Source organism: Marmota flaviventris, chromosome 17 (assembly GCF_047511675.1).
Source record: "Marmota flaviventris isolate mMarFla1 chromosome 17, mMarFla1.hap1, whole genome shotgun sequence".
Lineage (NCBI taxonomy): Eukaryota > Metazoa > Chordata > Mammalia > Rodentia > Sciuridae > Marmota > Marmota flaviventris.
The window spans coordinates 78,143,353-78,161,227 of NC_092514.1; positions in this window are offsets into that span (position 1 = coordinate 78,143,353).

A 17,875-nucleotide genomic window follows, 5' to 3' on the forward strand; every position below is an offset into this window, starting at 1 on the left:
CCCTGTGCTGTCCCCTCCCTACACTGTCCCCTTCCCACACTGTCCCCTCCCTGCGCTGTCCCCTCCCTGCCCTGGCCCCTCCCTCCACTGTCCTCTGCTCTCCCCTCCCGCCTTAGGCAGGGTCTTGCTCTGGGAACCCGCCCAGCCCACCTGTCTCTTCCTGCAGAGCTTTTGAGGCTGAGCCTCCCTTGCTGCCTGCATCTCCTGGCCGTGTGGTCCCTGCACACAGGCCAGATTCTCAGTGAGAGTCCTGGTCAGGGCCTGAGGCTGTGGACACCTTATTGGCAGTGGACACCTTTCTTCTTTCCACATCCTTGGAGGAGCTAGTGGATCCCTCTAGGAAGACAGCTGTGCCTGGACATCAGTGGGTGGCTCTCCTGTGCTGGGCAGTCCACCTCTTTCCACCAGGCTGCCAGTGAGGGCGATACGGAGGCTTAGGTGCACCCCCACTTGCTGAATGCAGGGAGGGGCTCAGGCCCTGGGGGCCATGTGGCTTTGTGGCCATCCACTTCCCCTTGGCAGCCCGTGGACCCTGTGCCTCCAGCAAGCCCTGTATTATGCCCTGGCCTCACTTCCTGCCTTGTGGTACCTGCCTAGAAGTCCTGGGTGGGATGGGCCACAGAAGTGGACCACCTGCCCACACCTGCTGTGTGGTCCTTGGGAATCAGGGTGCTTGCAGTTGCTTGTGAGGGCGTCCCTGTGCCAGCCTTCAGGTGTCCCTGTGCCAGCCTTCAGGTGTCCCTGCGCTAGCCTCATGAGCCAGAATGGTCAGCTGTGCAGGCCCCATCAGCACTGCCCCCACCTGCTCAGCAGGAGACCCTCAGGGCAAACCTGATGTCACATGTGAACCCTAGGAGGGGGAAAGGAGGGCAGCAGAAGGGGGGTGGGTGTGGGTGAGGTGATGGCCAGGAGCACCTCAGAAGTGTGGGGTTGAGCCAGTCCTGGAGGAGGGGTTAGCTGACCGTTTGCCCAGCAGAGGCCAAGTGAGGGTAGGGGCACAGGCCTTGCTGGACGCCATCTCCCAGGGCCTGCTGAGGCCCAGGGCAGCCTTGTGGCCACTGCAGAGGCAGTGAGCTTCAGCCAGCATGGTGATAGCCTTCCCAAGAAAAGACATGAGGCTGTGTCCCTGAAGCCCCCCGCTTGTCCTCCGGGCAAGCTCAGCCTGCCCTGTTATTGCTGGTCTCCATGCTGGCCACACCAGTGTTTCTTGCCTGGGCCCCGCTGACCTGGCCACTGGCCAGGCCAGGCTGGAGCTTTGAACGTGCCTCTAGTGGCTGCCACTGTACCATTCCCCACCCCAGGGCCATGATCACTGGCTTTCTGGAACGTCCACAGCCCCCTGGGAGCTGCAGGACCAAGGAGGGCAGCCAGGCCTCTGTTGTCACCTGCCTCTGGACCTGGTTTAAATCCTGTTGTTTGAGGTGTCAGGCTGCCACCACTGGGGGGTAAGGGATGGTGCTTGGGTTGCCCCTGAGGCACGGTGGCCAGATCTGCTTCCTGGGTCAGAGCAGAGACTGAGTGTGTGGAGGACAGAGCCCCAGAGTCTCCAGGATGAGGGGTCAGCATGGCTGGAGCTCCCAACACTGCCTTTTAAGGACCTTCATCCAGATTTTGAGAGTGACTCTTCATGAGAGCGTTTGGCACACACAGAAGTGCAAAGGAGGAGAGAGACTTCTCCCTTAGAGGTGAGTGTGTGCGTTCACCCTGCTGGCTCAGCTTTCCTCACCTTGCCCGGGGCTCCCTGCAGCTTGCCTGGGCAGAGCTGGGGCCACTTGGGCCATGTGGCTGCCTTTGCCATCCCCAACCCTCTGCTTTTGAGGATGCAGCACATGACCCTTCCTGGACAGGTAGGGTTCCCCTCCTTCCGCTCTCTGTAGCTGTGAGAAGACCCTCTGCTGGGGCGAGGAAGGGAGCCTCTTGTTGGCCAGGCTGAGTTTCCATGCCTGTGGCCGGACTTGTCCACCACCGGCCCAGTCCTGGTGTCTTCTGATCCCTGGAGCCTGTGCAGGCCTCACACAGCAGAGGGGGCAGCAGTTGCTCATCTGATGGGTGCAGAGTCATGGGGTTCTGCAAAGTGGAAGCGAGGGGCAGAACTCAGAGGCGACGTGAGAAGGGGCCATGATCCCAGGAGGGCAGGTGCCCCAGAATCCCAAAAGGCAAGAAGATGGGAGGCGACTTGGCAAACTCTGACCCCAGACCCTGGGACTCGGGTCAGGCTCTGCCTTCCAGGACTGTGCCACGGGGAGCTCGTGCTGTCGGGTCGCTGAGCTTTATCGGCCCTGAAGTGCGTGGGCACGGCTGAGTGCATTTCAGAGGGTTTACAGGGCTGGCTTACGCTGAGGGCAGGGAGCACCCTGGATCACCCCCACCCCCGGGGCCTGGCTCCTCAGAACACTGGGTTCTACCCACAAAACGAGGCCCTCATCCTGCTGGCAGTCCTGAGGGCTGGACCTCCTTGGGAGGAGGGCCTTGTCTGGAGGGAATGGAAGGAGGGGCCATGTGCTCACCTGGGCCACCAGGCCAGGTGGCTACTTTTGGGCAGCACCCAGTGACCAGGACCTAGAGACGGCCATGGGTCCCCTGGGTTGGGGGAGCCCCACATTAGGGCTGCAGCCGACTCTGAGGCCCATCTGCTGAGTGACGCAACCACCTCATGCAGGCCCATAGCCAGACCCAGCCGCCAGGCTTTGCTGACCTCCTGCCAGTAGGGTGGGCAGCTCGCCGCACTGAGGGTGGAGTTAACCCACGTGCATTGGCGTGGGGTCGTCCTGGCCTGGGAGTGTCCGCCCTGGGCCACCTCTTCTCAGCTGCCCTGTGCTTGTGATCAGGGGAAGAGCTTGTGGGACCAGGGATCCTGTCCGCACTGAAGGTTCACCGGGGTAGCGCCTATACAAGGCCTCCCATGCCTGGCACTGGTAGGACCTGCTCCCTGGGAGAGGCCACTCTGCTCAGCACACAGGTCATCATCAAAGGTGGCAGGGCGGGGCTCAGGGTGGGGCTCAGGGCCATCATCTGGGCTGCCATTCTGTGTAGGCCGTGGGCTGTGAGCAGAGGCCCAGGGAGGCAATCCTGTGAAGGGATACTTGTGCATGGACCTGGGCACTGTCCACAGACCAGTGAGACCACTTGCAGCTTTCCTAGGGTTTTCTGCCCCTTGGACCCCGGTCTCTTCCTCTGTCATGGGAGGGTCTCCCCACTACACCTTCCCCCAGGGCTTTCTGCCCACATGTCAGCCTGTGATGTGGGTGTGTCTTCAAGGCTTCTGGTCTTGGGAGGAGGGTGGAGCCTCTGTTCCCAGCAAGGTGTGTGGGACTGGTGCACAGTGGGTGCCTGTGGCATGTGCAGCCTGGCATATAGTGGGAGCTCATGCAACCTGGCACGCAGTGGGTGCTCATGCAGCCTGGCACGCAGTGGGTGCTCATGCAGCCTGGCACGCAGTGGGAGCTCATGCAGCCTGGCACGCAGTGGGAGCTCATGCAGCCTGGCACGCAGTGGGAGCTCATGCAGCCTGGCACGCAGTGGGTGCTCATGCAGCCTGGCACCCAGGAGGAGGGCCTTGTCTGGATGGCCTGAGTGGGTGCTCAAGCAGTCTGGTACACAGTGGTTGTTTGAATCCTGTCCCTCCTGAGGAGAAGCTGTGGGCTTGATCAGGACTGTGGGGGATTCTGTCCATCTACACTCAGTCTCAGGTGGGTGTTCACTCAAGCAGAAGGGGGAAGATAAGTCTCCAGAGATCTGAACAGACAAGTAATAACAGGAGATTGGGATAGGGAGCCAGAGCAGGGGTTTTGAGGATTAAAAATCAGGGCCAGGACATGGGATGTAGACTCAAATGGAGGTTGTGATCCTGGGGAATTCGTGGACCTAGGGAGGACGTGGACCTGGAGAGGTTGTGGCCCTGGGGAGGTCTGTCCTTGGATAGGATATGGTCCTGGGGAGGACATGTCCCTGGTGAGGATGTGACCCTGGGGAGGTCATAGCCCTGGGGAGGACGTAGCCCTGGTGAGGATGTGACCCTGGGGAAGACGTGGACCGGGGAGATTACGGTCCTGGGGAAAACAGGGCCCTGGAAGGCTTCTGGGAATGTGTGGCCCAGTCCAGAGAGGAATGACCCTTTCTGAGGCCTGGGCCTCTTCACCCTGCTGGTGCCCATGCAGGGGCCACATGGGGGCTGCAAGAGAACGTGAAGAATCCGGTGTCAACACTGGGCCATTGTGTGCTGCTGCCCAGGAGGCCGTGATTCACAGAACAGCGGAGGTCTGGTTGGTATCGGGTGTGAGGGCACAGGGCTGGGGCTCTGGAATTCGCCCTCAGAAGAATCCTGCTCACTGAGCCACATACTTCCCTAGTCGTCAGTTTGATGGGGGCAAGAGGCCTAAATGGCTGAAATAAAAACAGAAACAGAAAAACAAACAAAAGAGGGCTCGTGAGGTGGGGAGTGGGGCTGTGGGCTTGCGGAGCGGGAAGGGAGGGCAGAGGACAACGGGCCCTGAGCACACGGTGTGTCCAGGTTCGTGTGTGTTCTTTCTCAGTGTGTCTGTGGGTCTCTGTGCACTTGTGTTTGGTCTGTATGTGGGTCTCTGTGTTTGCCTATATGCCTGTGTGTGTCTGTGTGTTTATGTGTGTTTGTTCTCTGTGTCTCTGTGCCTGTGTGTTTGGTCTCTGTGTCTGTAAGTCTCTGTGTTTTCCTATGTGTTTGTGTGTGTTTGATTTCTGTGTGTCTGTGTGTGTGTCTCTATGTGTGTGTCTGTGTGTTTGGTCTGTGTGTCTGTGTGTGTCTCTGTGTGTCTGTGTGTGTCTCTGTGTGTGTCTCTATGTCTGTGTGTGTCTGTGTGTTTGGTCTGTGTGTCTGTGTGTGTCTGTGTGTTGGTCTCTGTGTGTGTCTCTATGTCTGTGTGTGTCTGTGTGTGTCTGTGTGTTGGTCTCTGTGTGTGTCTCTATGTCTGTGTGTGTCTGTGTTTGTCTGTTGTATGTGTGTGCCTATGTCTCTGTGTATGTGTTTGTGCACACGCTTGCCTGTGCATGTCTGTCTGTCTCCATGGCATCCGTGTGGGGTGCACAGTATCTTTTTCTGAATCAGAAGTCCACAGGGCCTGCCCAGGCTCTCCCCAGTGGGCAAAGTCGGAGTCCAGGTCTCTGGGCCCTCCGGCTGTGCTGCCAGCCATCCCCCTACCTGGGCTCAGCCTCCTGGCCATGGGCATCTGCTGCTGCTGGGAGGAGTGTCCACTTGAGGTCCCCCATCTCTGCTGCAGTGGTGATATACCTTCACAGGCACTGAGGTTGTCCTCAAGGCCCCCGTCTGGATGAAGCGATCCCTCCCACCTCCTCGTCTGCTGGGGTGGAGGAGGTGGCACCCTGTGTGCTGTGGGCAGGCAGGGGCCAAGGGGTAGGGGCTGGGCCACCTGGCAGGGAAGGCCTTGCAGGCATATGAGGAGCCACAATTCAGAGGAGGCCCCTGTGATCCCCGTCAGGTGACGGGCCACCAGGAAGGTGGAGACCCCCGTCGCTGGACGGGGCCTGGGAGACAAGAGGGCAATCTGGGCTGTTCTGGGAGGTGCTGGGAACCCAGAGAACTGTCCTCAGGATGTTCTTGGGGGGATGCGGGGATGGGGGACCCTTCATTGCACTGGCCCTGCCCACTCCTGGAGCCTGGGAGGCAGAATACGGGAGTCAGCTGGACAGCGGGGTTGTGGTCACTCCTGAGTAGATTCCAGAGAAGCCCGGGTGTCTAACGCCCACATGATGCATGGCCTTTGGCAAGTGACCACAAGATCACCCTGAAAGGGGTCAAGGTGGGCAGACTTGCTTCTTCCAGCCTGTTTTGACCTCGTCTCCCATCCAGAGTCCAGGTGTGGGGTGGGGCAGGAATCTCAGGGCACCGACTGTGAGGAAGCCCTGGGCACGAGCGTGGAGGGCTGCTGTCCAGGACCCTCTGCTCCCCAGCCCGAGGGGGTCTGTGGCTTCTTCCCTCTCAGCACAGCTGAGCCAAATTAAAATGTCCCCAAAGAAGCTTGGCTAAACCCTGCGGAAAGAGAAGGACCCTGGTGGCATGAAAGCAGACTCTGCCCTGGCCACAGGCAGGCTGGTAGGGCAGCCCCACGCTGGGCTGGCGAGGGGCTGTGGGGTCTGGAAGGCCACCCAGGGGGGCTCCAAGAGGCAGTGGGCAGTGCGCACAGCAGGTGTGCTGCCAGTGGGGGCGGGGGGGCCGGGGCAGGTGGGGTGCTGTCACATCTGGCTCCAGCCCAAGCCTCTGCCCGCCCCCATCTGACCGGTGGCCTCCTCTGTCCTGCTCACACCTGGCTCCAGGGACCCAGGGTGCAGGGGCTCGACCTGGGCTAGACCGGCTCCTTCCCCGGCTGGTTCCACCTCACGTGGGTGGCACTGCGAGGCGCCACACGCTGACCCTCAGCCTGCAGAGACTCAGCTGGATGGTCTGGGCTTCACTTCTCCCCCGTGGGGTTGGGCCATGCTCCCTCCCATCCCAGTGCCACTTCTGTTGAGGCAGAGAGACCTGGAAGCCCAGGCCAGGGCAAGGGGGAGGGAGGGAGGAGGGAGCCCCTGGACACCTCAGACCCTCTGGTCATCCCTCATCTGGTCAGTGAGGGTCCAGTGCAAGGTCACTGAAGGATCTGCTCACACAGGGAGGGCCAGGCCACAGGGCCTAGGAGTGCGGCTTGACCCAAAGGAGCCCTAGCCCAGAGCACCTGCAGCCTGGGGAGCTGCCCGCTGTCCCTTGCCCCTGGGAAGGAGGCCACTCGTCTCATCTGTCAGAGGGATGGACAGGAACCACTGTGACGAGTGGTGAGCCCCAGGCCGGGCCCTCTTGTGGGACCGTGAAAGCCACAGTCAGATAGAGACCTTGGCTCCTGGCTTCGGGCTTCTTTCTTCCTCCCGGACACAGCCTCCTGCCTCTTGCAGCCGTCCTGCTGGATGACCTTGGTGATCCTCGGCTGGGATCCTCTCTGTCGTGCGTGGCACGCAGCCAGAACACCCCTGCAGGACCCTGTAGGATCCAGGACCAAGGGATTCCCTCTCCGGGCTCCCAGGACCTGAGTGGGTCTGCAGCCGACGGGGGTCATGGGGGTGCTATGGGCATGGGCATGGGATGTGGAAGACTGCATCTGGGAGCAGACCCTGGGGTCCCTCTCTGTGCACAGAGGGCTGCCAGGGACACAGAGCTACTGACCAGGCGCCCCTGCTGCTCTTCCAGCCAGCCGTGGTCCCGGGTCACACGTGAAGGAGACAGGGTGTGACTTTCTTACCCGCGTCGTCACCTTTGCCCTCAGGGAGCCCCGTGGAGAAGGTGGAATGTTCCAGGTGGGCTCAGCTGGGCCTGCACAGAGGCGAGTCTGAGAGGGTTGGATGGGAGGTGGCAGCAGAGCAGGGGCCGCGGGGCAGCCACCGCAGAGGAGGACCTGCTAAGGACAGAGGCTCTTGAAGGACTTTAAAAATAGGCTTTATAACTTTCAAACAAGACATTTGAAGTGTGCCATGAAAGAAGAGGGCAAAAAAGTCAGAGAAGGGAGATTCGCTGCCAACCTGTCACAGAGCAGACTCTGGGGACTTTCTGGAGTCATCCCCGGGTCAGGGCTGCTGTTTCGTGGCAAAGTAGTGTCTCAAGAGGTCATGGTCTCTTGAGACACTGAGGGGTCTTCCAGGGCTAAGAAGAAGCACAGGTGGAGCACACCGAGATGGACAGATCCACCCTCTGCCAGGCAAGCAACCACACAGGTGTGCCGTCCGGCTCTGAGTGCCTGGGTTAGACCGACTGTACCACTCTCTGCTACTGTCATCCTCACCTAACAAGTGAGCCAAGTCTGCCCAGAAGCGACAAGCCACTGGCCCAGGGCCACACAGCTGATCTGAGAGCAGCACAGAATTCTCATCCAGTCAGTAATTGTCTGGGCACTATGTGTGGCCAGCCCTGAAGGACTCCTCTCAGTGGCTATAGGTGAGTGGCCTCTGCTCCCCACCAGCCTGGCAGCAGGGACCGGCAGGCAGTGGGCCTGGGCCGGCTGCTCCAGGGGTGACCTCCCTTGGGGGCCTGGCCTGGGCGTGCTGGGTGTGCTCACCAGGTTGAGCTCCCTTCCCTGAGCTGGCCTGTCAGGGGCCCTGGAGAGGACCCTTGAGGCCCGGCGGGAGTCGGCCCTGCCAGTGGCCACTCACAGAGCCCTGCGTGGTTTCGCACTGTGCTCGGTGAGGAAGGGCCTCCTCAGCCTAGCAGCCCCTCACCAGGCATCGCTGGGGATCCTCAGACCTCGGGAGACAGGATCGCCTTGGCCATGGGGCCTGCCTGGGGTGGGTCCCGGTCACCTCTGGGTCCGGGACTCTGCCTGTCCTGATGCTGTGCGGCTGCCGCCAAGGCCCGTCTGTGAGCGGATCCAGCCAGGGCTGGAGTCACGGCCCAGGAATGCAGGAAGAGGCCTGGGATCCGGCACGAGGCGTGGCACAGCCCCAGGAATGTGCCTCGCAGAGAGATAATCATGCGTTTGGGGACGACGGGAGCAGTAAACGCCACGGATGCCCTGATGCTGTTTATCTTGCTGAGGGCCCTGGCGGCAGCCCGGAGCCACAGGCTGGGGCACCTCAGGTCGCTGGGGACGGATGGTGGCTGGTGGCTGTGATGCCGGTGCCCGCTGAAGCCCTAAGGAGGGGAGGCCAGATGGAGGGGCAGTCCAGCAGGCAGAGCTCGGAGCACAGAGCCCACAGAGTGCTGGGGAGTGGGCGTGTGGGCTCCACAGCCCCTCATGAGGCCCGAGGTCCAGAGGCCAGAGTGCCCAGCCAGGAGCGTGCTCTGAAGCCCCTGCCCCCTGCAGCCCTGCAGCCTCTTCCTAGAGCCTGCAGACCCACCTGGCCCGACAGAGTAGCAGCACCCTTTCCTGATGACCCCACTGGCGAGGGACCTTTCGGGGCATTGCTTTCCAAACCATCTGGAGCCATGTGTGTGCTCACACAAGTGGGGTCTTGTTGCACACATTTAAACATTTTTTTAATTTAACGTGTATTTTACACAATTGAATGTAAAATACACAGAGTGTACCGTCTTCGCCATTTCTCAGAGCGCAGCTCATGGGGTGCAGCTGCCTTCTGCCATCACCTCTGGGCCCTGAGCCGGCTCCCCTCCCGCTGCACATGTATGAGCACGTTGGCCATGGCCCTGGGGCTCGCTGAGGGGACTCTGCGGCCTGTACTCTGGATGTCAGGAATCCCTGCTCCTCAGGTGAATCGTGTGGACCTGCCTCACCTCCCCCACCCCATGTGCCATACCCCACCCCACCCTGTGGACTGTGTCTCACCTCCCCTGCTGAGTGCCACCAGCCAGTTCTAACATTTGGCTCCTATGGACACTGTTGCTGAGGACACTCGTGAACCGCATAGGTGGCTGCTTTGAGGGCAACAGAGAACATGGGGACAGTACCAATGCCCTTTCCTGTGGGCTCAGGACCGGAGGAGGTCACCGAACTCTTTCTGGGACCGAGCTAGGGCCAGCTTCACCTGTGTCCTGGCCTGGTGCTCCCACTGTGGTGGCCTCAGGCTGGCAGCACTGACCTGTGGGAGAATGACCTCTTTGGGGAGTGGCTAAGGTGCAGGCTTCTCTGGGCGCAGAGTCATGGCCCTACCCTGATCCTGCTGTGGGCAGCTCAGAGGGGTCACCACCTGGAGAAGCAGCTCCCACAGGCTAGCTGGTCCACGGTGCTCATTTAGGGCTGCCAGTTCAGAGATTCATGTGCCTTTGTGTCTCATCAAGAGGGGTGTGGCCAGGCAGGAGTTTGGGGTCCCACTAGTGGGGCAGTAGCCTGTTTCCCAGGTCAAACTCAACAGAACTCTAAGCTGGGCGGAGAAGCTGTGCAAGAGTTTACAGAGGGTGGGGAGAGACTCTGAGCCGCACTGAGGGCCAAGTGGGCTTAGTAGGGTCAGAGGGTGTGCAGCTGAAGAGCCTCCTGGAACTCCCCCAACCCCCGCCTGGCCTACCCAAGAGATGCTGAACCCTGACCCTGGGGCTGCACACATGTGCCCCCGTGGGCATGTGCAGGGGGGTGTGGCAGGGTGATGTGCTCATGTGTAGGTGTCTGGATTTCCAACAGTGAGAATTTTCAGTCCAGAGAGGCTGCTGCGTCCCAGGAGGGCTGTGTCTGGCTGGTCTGGGTGGCCATGTGGGACCTCTACCCTGCCCCTGAGGAAAGGAGCCTGAGACCTCATAATACAGTGTCACGGGTGAAGGACATTCTGGGGATGCATCCTCTACATGGGACCTCTTACAGTGTTTTCAAGCCTTTAGAACTCAGACTGCAGCCATGAGGGCTGCCGTCTCACTTGGCTTTAAGAGCTGGGTGTCTGCGGACAGTCCTGAGACCACACTGGGGATAGCCCCTCCATGTTGGACAGCCCTGCCGTCCTCAGAGCTGGAACCAGCTCCCTCCATGGGTGCCTGCATGGAGCATGTGCCTGGCCCCAGCACGTGCAGTTCATAGAAAGAAAATTGGTCAGGGGCATTGGGGAGCCCCAGGGAGCTGATGGCTGTGACCTCAGGATTGGGTGGGGGCTTGTGACAAGCCAGGATGGAGGCCTGGGGCTATTGCTCCGGCCACTCCCAAGGGCCCCCACACTGACTTGGCCTGGCCCAGCCAGCTTTGCACTGGGGCTGCGTCTCCCCACTCCTGGCCACCCAGCCCTGGGCGTCTGAGCTGCTGTAGGCCTGTCTGCCACTTCACATTCGCCGTCCACGTCCTCCACCCTTTTTGTTTTTTATTTTGATTCAGGCTTTCACTGAGTTGCTTAGGGCCTTGATAAGTTGCTAAGGCTGGCTTTGAACTTGTGATCCTCCTGCCTCATTCTCTTGAGATGCTGGGCTTACATGTGTACCACACCACATCCAGCAAGGTGTTCACTTTAAAACCATTAATTTTTATTTAAAATTTTACCTACATTTAAAAAAAATGCTGTTTGCAGAGTTATCTGAGCATGCTGCCCACCACCCATTGCTTACTGAGTGAGAGGACCCGGGCCCCTGGTGTTGTCACTGAGGCTGTTGTTCCTCGGTTCCTGTCTGTGACCCCTATGGAAGGGGCCTCTTCTGAAGCAGGTGGCAGGTCCAGATTGACCCTGCTAGAAACCTGGCACCCGCCAAGCTGCCATAGTGTTGGCTTCCCTAGCGGTGGCTGCTTTGAACCTGGACAGGCTTGGTGCAGACTTGGTCGAGCGGCATCAGAGGCAGGCGGGAACTCCACTGGTCCTGACAGTTTGCGCACTGCAGTGTGGTTTGACGGATAAGTGACCCTCTTCTGTGCTTTGCAGCCAATGCCCTGTGCGTCCCAGAGCTAAGTAGCCGAACCTTCTGCTGACACATGGGACTTTATTTCCCCTCCAGTGCCGCTGTGCCAAGCCCTGGGGTCTGTGGACCTCAGCTGTGGGAGCAGAATTCCTTCTGGGGAGTTGGTGAGGGTGCGGGTCTTGGCACCACAGTGTCTGGGTGGTGCTTGTGGGCAGTGTGTGGAACGAGGATCCTGGCAGCTACCACGGCTACCCCTCCCCTGTCCTGACGATAGCCCCAGCACCTGGGACGCTGCGCAGAACAGCCTGGGAGCCGACCCAACAGTGCATGAATTCTGCCCTGAAAAGAATTCGTGTCCCTCTCGTCTCTTGACACTCAGCAGGGGCTTAAGGCAGGGGAGGACAGTAAGGAAGAACCCAGCCCCAAACCCTCGCTGGGGCCATGTCTAGGATTTTCACCCCTTCCCTCCAGGAAGGAGATAGGGCATGCTTACCCAGAATGGCCCGCTGGGGCCAGGGCGCAGGGACCTGTCTTGTCTGGATTGCAGCCAGGGCTACCTCTGGGGGGCCTAGGTCTGGCAGGGTGGTCTGCTTGCTGAGCCACAGGAGATCTGGGCAGGAAGGAGCAGCCTGTTTAACAGGTGCCTGGGTTGAAGTGCCAACCCTGGGGTGTGCTTTCTGGAGCTGGGTGGGACAGGTGCCTGTCCAGCTTCCACAGGGTGTCATCAGGAGCACAAGAGATGTGGAGGACTTCTCAGCTTGGGAGGCTTTAGTCACAGTGGTAGGGAAGCCCCGGGGTCCAGCCACGCCCTACCGGGCAGCAGTTCACAGAGCTGTGGCCTGGCTGGCACCTGCGCTCTGCCCAGAGAAGGGAGCTGGGCATAGCTCTGATGGGAAGCTCAGCACCCAGCGCCCCTGTCCAATGGGGCGGCCTCTAAAATGCAGCCTCGGATCTAACTGGGGTCAGGCCCAAAGCTGGGTCCCAGAGGGTGGTCAGCCTGCCCAGGGCTGGGGCAACTAGCTGCCATGCTGCACAGCTGCAGGATGGCTGGGGTCCTTGCAGAATTAGACTGTGGCCTGAGCTCAAAGGAGGCCGGACACTTGGCAGGCCAGCGAGGCTGTGTCCCCTGGGCTGAGTGACTGACTTCTGACCCCTGTGGCCTAAGCGTCTTGAAAAGCTGTCCAGCCCTGGGCTGCTCATGCTGACCATGTTGATTGATCTTGGTGGTGGCAGGCACCTGGCCTAGGCAGCAGGGGGTCTCAGTGGTGGGGTCTGAGGAGGGGTGGTGTCCTGAGCGAGCTGTGCCATGAATACGGACTAAACATGCTGGTGGCTTTCCACAATTCCAAGTATTGAATAATAATAAATTCACTGGCAACACCACTGTGGTCAGTGTCAGTCCACTGAATTCTGTGGGTACCCTGGCATTGAGAGGCCCGGCTATCATAGGTTCTTTTATTCCAATCTTTCCTTAAAAGATTTTTTATTTGCAAGTGAACACAATACCTACCTTCTTTTCTTTTCTTTCTTTCTTTCTTTTTATTTGTTCTAGTTAATTGTTCATGACAATAGAAAGCATTTTGATACATTGTACACAAATGGAACACGATTCTTCACTCCCCTGTATGTATTTATTTTTATGTGGTGCTGAGGATTGAACCCAGTGCCTCACATGGCTAGGCAAGGGCTCCACCACTGAGCTACAGCCCAGCCCCGTATTCCAATCTTAATTGCTCATATCTGTAAAACTCAATCACACATCCCACTTCACACAGAGACATATATGCAGGTCACAGAAAGGCTGAGAAAGGGTTAAGGTGGCCACAGAGGGTCAGGAGGCTGACCTGAGAGTAAAGCAGAGAGCAGACATGGATGCAGAGTCAGGAGGTGGTCAGATAAGGTGAGGAACCAGCAGACAACTTGCTCAGGGCGCAGAACGGTCAAAGCATGGGACTTATCTCGGCCAAGACCCATTTGGAGGAAGCTTCACAGTGTCAGTTTGGATGTCAGTGTGAGATGTCAGCTGAGATGTCAGTGGGGTGGTACTTGCAGGGCCTCCACAGGTTGGAGGACACAGCCTGAGAGTTGCTGGTCTACACACTGTGGAGCCATTCATAGGCAGGTTCTTGTGGAGGCAGGGGGAGGGAGGGGGATAAGATGAGGGGTGTGACGGCCAAGGGACACTCTGGGCTCAGTTCTTCCTCTAGCCGATCCTGACCTGGGAATTGGGGTGCCCCTGCCCTGGTCCCTTCTCTCCTAGGATCTGTGGAGAGATTGTTCTGTGCAGGAACGCCTGCTTGTTGAAGGGCTGGGTGGTGGATCGTCCAGTCTGGTGGCCATGGAGACAGGCACGGTCTGTTTCAGCTCCTGTGTGCTGTGGGACCACAGTTTGGACGCATGGTGTTTGGGGATGAAGCCTCCGGTGGCCTACTCAGTCCTGTCTGGGTGCCGTGGCAACGGGGACCATGCTGTCTCCAGGGCTGTGATGCTCCCTGCTCTCCAGCCTTTTCCTGGGCTGTCGGGTTGCCCTGGAGCTAGGCCTGTGGGGCGAGGAGGCTGGCGGCTCTGGGCTCCGGGTGTCAGAAGTAAATTAAAGACAGTGAAGAATGAGCATGGGGCCTCCTGCCACTTACGGCTGCCCTGGTCGGCAAACACGAGAAGACCGTGGTGGGCAGAGGACTGTTGACCAAGATGTAAGCACAGAGGCACCCAGCCTGGGAAAGCTGAGGGGCAAACACAGCCGGAGCCCTGGGCCCCTTGCGAGCCGCTGCCCCAGCCCCTGGAAGGCCAGCCAGTGTCTTTCTCCCTGTGCCAGGGGGGGCCTCGCCCCACACTGGCCACCCAGCAGCCTCCCTGAGACACACGGGTTGTCTGCCTGGTCTCAAGGCCACATCTCCCACACGGCAGGAGGACTGGGCAGGCGCTTTCTCTGGGGTGTCTTGCTCCCTCTGGGGTTAGTTCTAGGGTGCTAGGTCAATGTTTGTCTCCCTGGGCAGGAGTGAGGGCTTGTCCCAGAGGGCCAGAAGTCAGGCTGAGAAGGTGTCCCTGGAGTTAACAATCAAGGCTCAGACAAGGCCCTCAATACATGGAGTGCTGTCTGGAAAAGGCTGAGCCTGGTGGGAGGGTCCTCTGGGATGAAGGCCTGAGCCTAGAAGATGAAGGCCAAAGCATGGAGACCATAGGGAACATGAAGGGCTGCAGAGACAGCCCAGGAGATGACTTGAAAATAGGGGTCTGATTATGTAAGTCACACAGCTAATTGTTTTACAGCCTGACATGCCTGTGTGACATCTCCTCATGTCTCCTGAGCCATAGAGAGGAGGGATCTGAAGGCCCTGGAGCATCAGGAGGCTCTTGAGAGGACCACATGACCCCTAGGAGTCACATCTGTAAGAAGGACACTGTTCTCAGGCTAACGTTGGCCAAAGCTTCCTCGGGCTTCCTACTTGGCCTCAGTTGCCATTCGATGGGGGCAGGAGCCCGTGGCCTGTGACCTGTCCCACAGACCCTCCTGTAGTAGCCTCCACTTTGGTGACAAAGGTATCACTTACTTGCCATGGTCAAGAGCCTGTGGGTCGCAGCACTGTTGGCAGGAGGTGCTACGGATCATTGCCTCGCACCACATGAGTGCTGGCCAGTTGCTCTGCCTGGCCACTGTTCCTGGAGCCCAGGCCTTGGACGTGGTGCTGTGCACAGAAACTTGAACAACAGAGGACGGTTCCTGCCTGCAGGACTCCCCAGAGCTATAGCACGCAACGTTCAACGTGTGTCTCCCTAGGCCACAGGATGGTCAGGGCAGCTGGGAGGGGCTCTGGCCTGGCATGATAGTCTTACCTCCTGCTCCTTAAGCACCGGCTACACGCTGCACCTGGGAAGTGGGATGCAGTGGGAGCCAGGCCTGGTCCCACTGGCCGCTGGGAAGGGCAACCTCCAAGGGCAATCTCAGCCTGGTGCTCCCACACATCAGACAGGCTGTTCCAGGCTCCGTGGCCTTGAGGGAGCCACCACACGCCGGCCTCCTGCATGGCTGGCCTCTCAGAAGCTGCAGCCCTGTGGCCATGCTGTCTGCAGTTCCTGGGAGACCACTACACAGTGCTGCCACCGAGCCCTCATACATAAGAGACTAGGGCCAGTGTGTCGACTGCTTCTGCAAGTTAGTGAGTCTTGCTCTGCACCAGTGGTTGGCTGGTTAAATGGCATATCCTGGTAGAAATCAGAGGCCTGGGAGGTCGTGGAGCAGGGAGCTGACCTACTGGCAGACAGAGGAGCATCCTGGAGCCCCTGGACAGCAAGGGCGTGAAGCCCAGGGACATGGGCAAGGTCAGAGAGAGGTTCACAGGCACCACCTCATCACACTTGTGCTGCGACCTGTCACTATACATTTAACAAGAAAGTGTGCTTTTAATTTTATGTTTAATTATTGTAATATTTTAATTAAAAGTCTGAAAACTTGTTATGCACAAGTGAAGCCACAGGAGGAGCCGGAGGAAAGGCAGAGGGAGGCACCAGTGTCGGTGGTGGGTGGAAATTCTGCAGGAAGGTTGAGCATTGGTGGAGGGAAAGCAGAGTGCAAGGGTCCACACCACTGGGGTGACTGAACCAGAGCCACAGCCATTGCAGAGATCCCAGACCATGCAGCTCTGAGGAACACAGCTGACTGTTCCTCCAGTGACTGAGCACAGAGTCACCAGGTGACCCAGCAGTGACACTTCCGGGTGTGAAATGAAAACACAAGGACCCAGTATTCACAGCAGCCCAGATGTGGAGCAACCAGGAGCCCCTCAGTGGACAAACTTCACTAAACATGGTCATCCACATGCAGCTGCTCTGCAAAAGTGACCAGGAGTCAAGCACTGACACACTGCAGCCCGGCAGACTACGGGAGCACATGCTCCTGGGAGAGTGGTAACCAGAGGCATGGTACAGCAGAGACCCCTCCTGTGGTTTTTCCCCAGCCAGATCCTCTACACACACAGCTCAGCACACCTGCACCTGAGCCAGATCCTCCACACACACACAGCTCAGCACACCTGCACCTGAGCCTGATCCTCCACACACACAGCTCAGCACACCTGCACCTGAGCCTGATCCTCCACACACACAGCTCAGCACACCTGCACCTGAGCCTGATCCTCCACACACACAGCTCAGCACACCTGCACCTGAGCCTGATCCTCCACACACACAGCTCAGCACACCTGCACCTGAGCCAGATCCTCCACACACACACAGCTCAGCACACCTGCACCTGAGCCTGATCCTCCACACACACAGCTCAGCACACCTGCACCTGAGCCTGATCCTCCACACACACAGCTCAGCACACCTGCACCTGAGCCTGATCCTCCACACACACAGCTCAGCACACCTGCACCTGAGCCTGATCCTCCACACACACAGCTCAGCACACCTGCACCTGAGCCTGATCCTCCACACACACAGCTCAGCACACCTGCACCTGAGCCTGATCTTCCACACACACATCAGCACACCTGCACCTGAGCCTGATCTTCCACACACACATCAGCACACCTGCACCTGAGCCTGATCCTCCACACACACAGCTCAGCACACCTGCACCTGAGCCTGATCCTCCACACACACAGCTCAGCACACCTGCACCTGAGCCTGATCCTCCACACACACAGCTCAGCACACCTGCACCTGAGCCTCATCCTCCACACACACATCAGCACACCTGCACCTGAGCCTCATCCTCCACACACACACAACTCCTGAGCCTGATCTTCCACACACACAGCTCAGCACACCTGCACCTGAGCCTGATCCTCCACACACACACAACTCCTGAGCCTGATCTTCCACACACACAGCTCAGCACACCTGCACCTGAGCCTCATCCTCCACACACACACAACTCCTGAGCCTGATCTTCCACACACACAGCTCAGCACACCTGCACCTGAGCCTGATCCTCCACACACACACAACTCCTGAGCCTGATCTTCCACACACACAGCTCAGCACACCTGCACCTGAGCCTCATCCTCCACACACACACAACTCCTGAGCCTGATCTTCCACACACACAGCTCAGCACACCTGCACCTGAGCCTGATCCTCCACACACACAACTCCTGAGCCTGATCCTCCACACACACAGCTCAGCACACCTGCACCTGAGCCAGATCCTCCACACACACACAGCTCAGCACACCTGCACCTGAGCCTGATCCTCCACACACACAGCTCAGCACACCTGCACCTGAGCCTGATCTTCCACACACACAGCTCAGCACACCTGCACCTGAGCCTGATCCTCCACACACACATCAGCACACCTGCACCTGAGCCTGATCCTCCACACACACAGCTCAGCACACCTGCACCTGAGCCTGATCCTCCACACACACAGCTCAGCACACCTGCACCTGAGCCTGATCCTCCACACACACAGCTCAGCACACCTGCACCTGAGCCTGATCCTCCACACATAGCTCAGCCCACCTGCACCCCTAGCCTGATCCTCCACACACACAGCTCAGCACACCTGCACCTGAGCCTGATCCTCCACACACACAACTCGGCACACCCGTACCTGAGCCTGAACTTCCACACACACAGCTCAGCACACCTGCACCT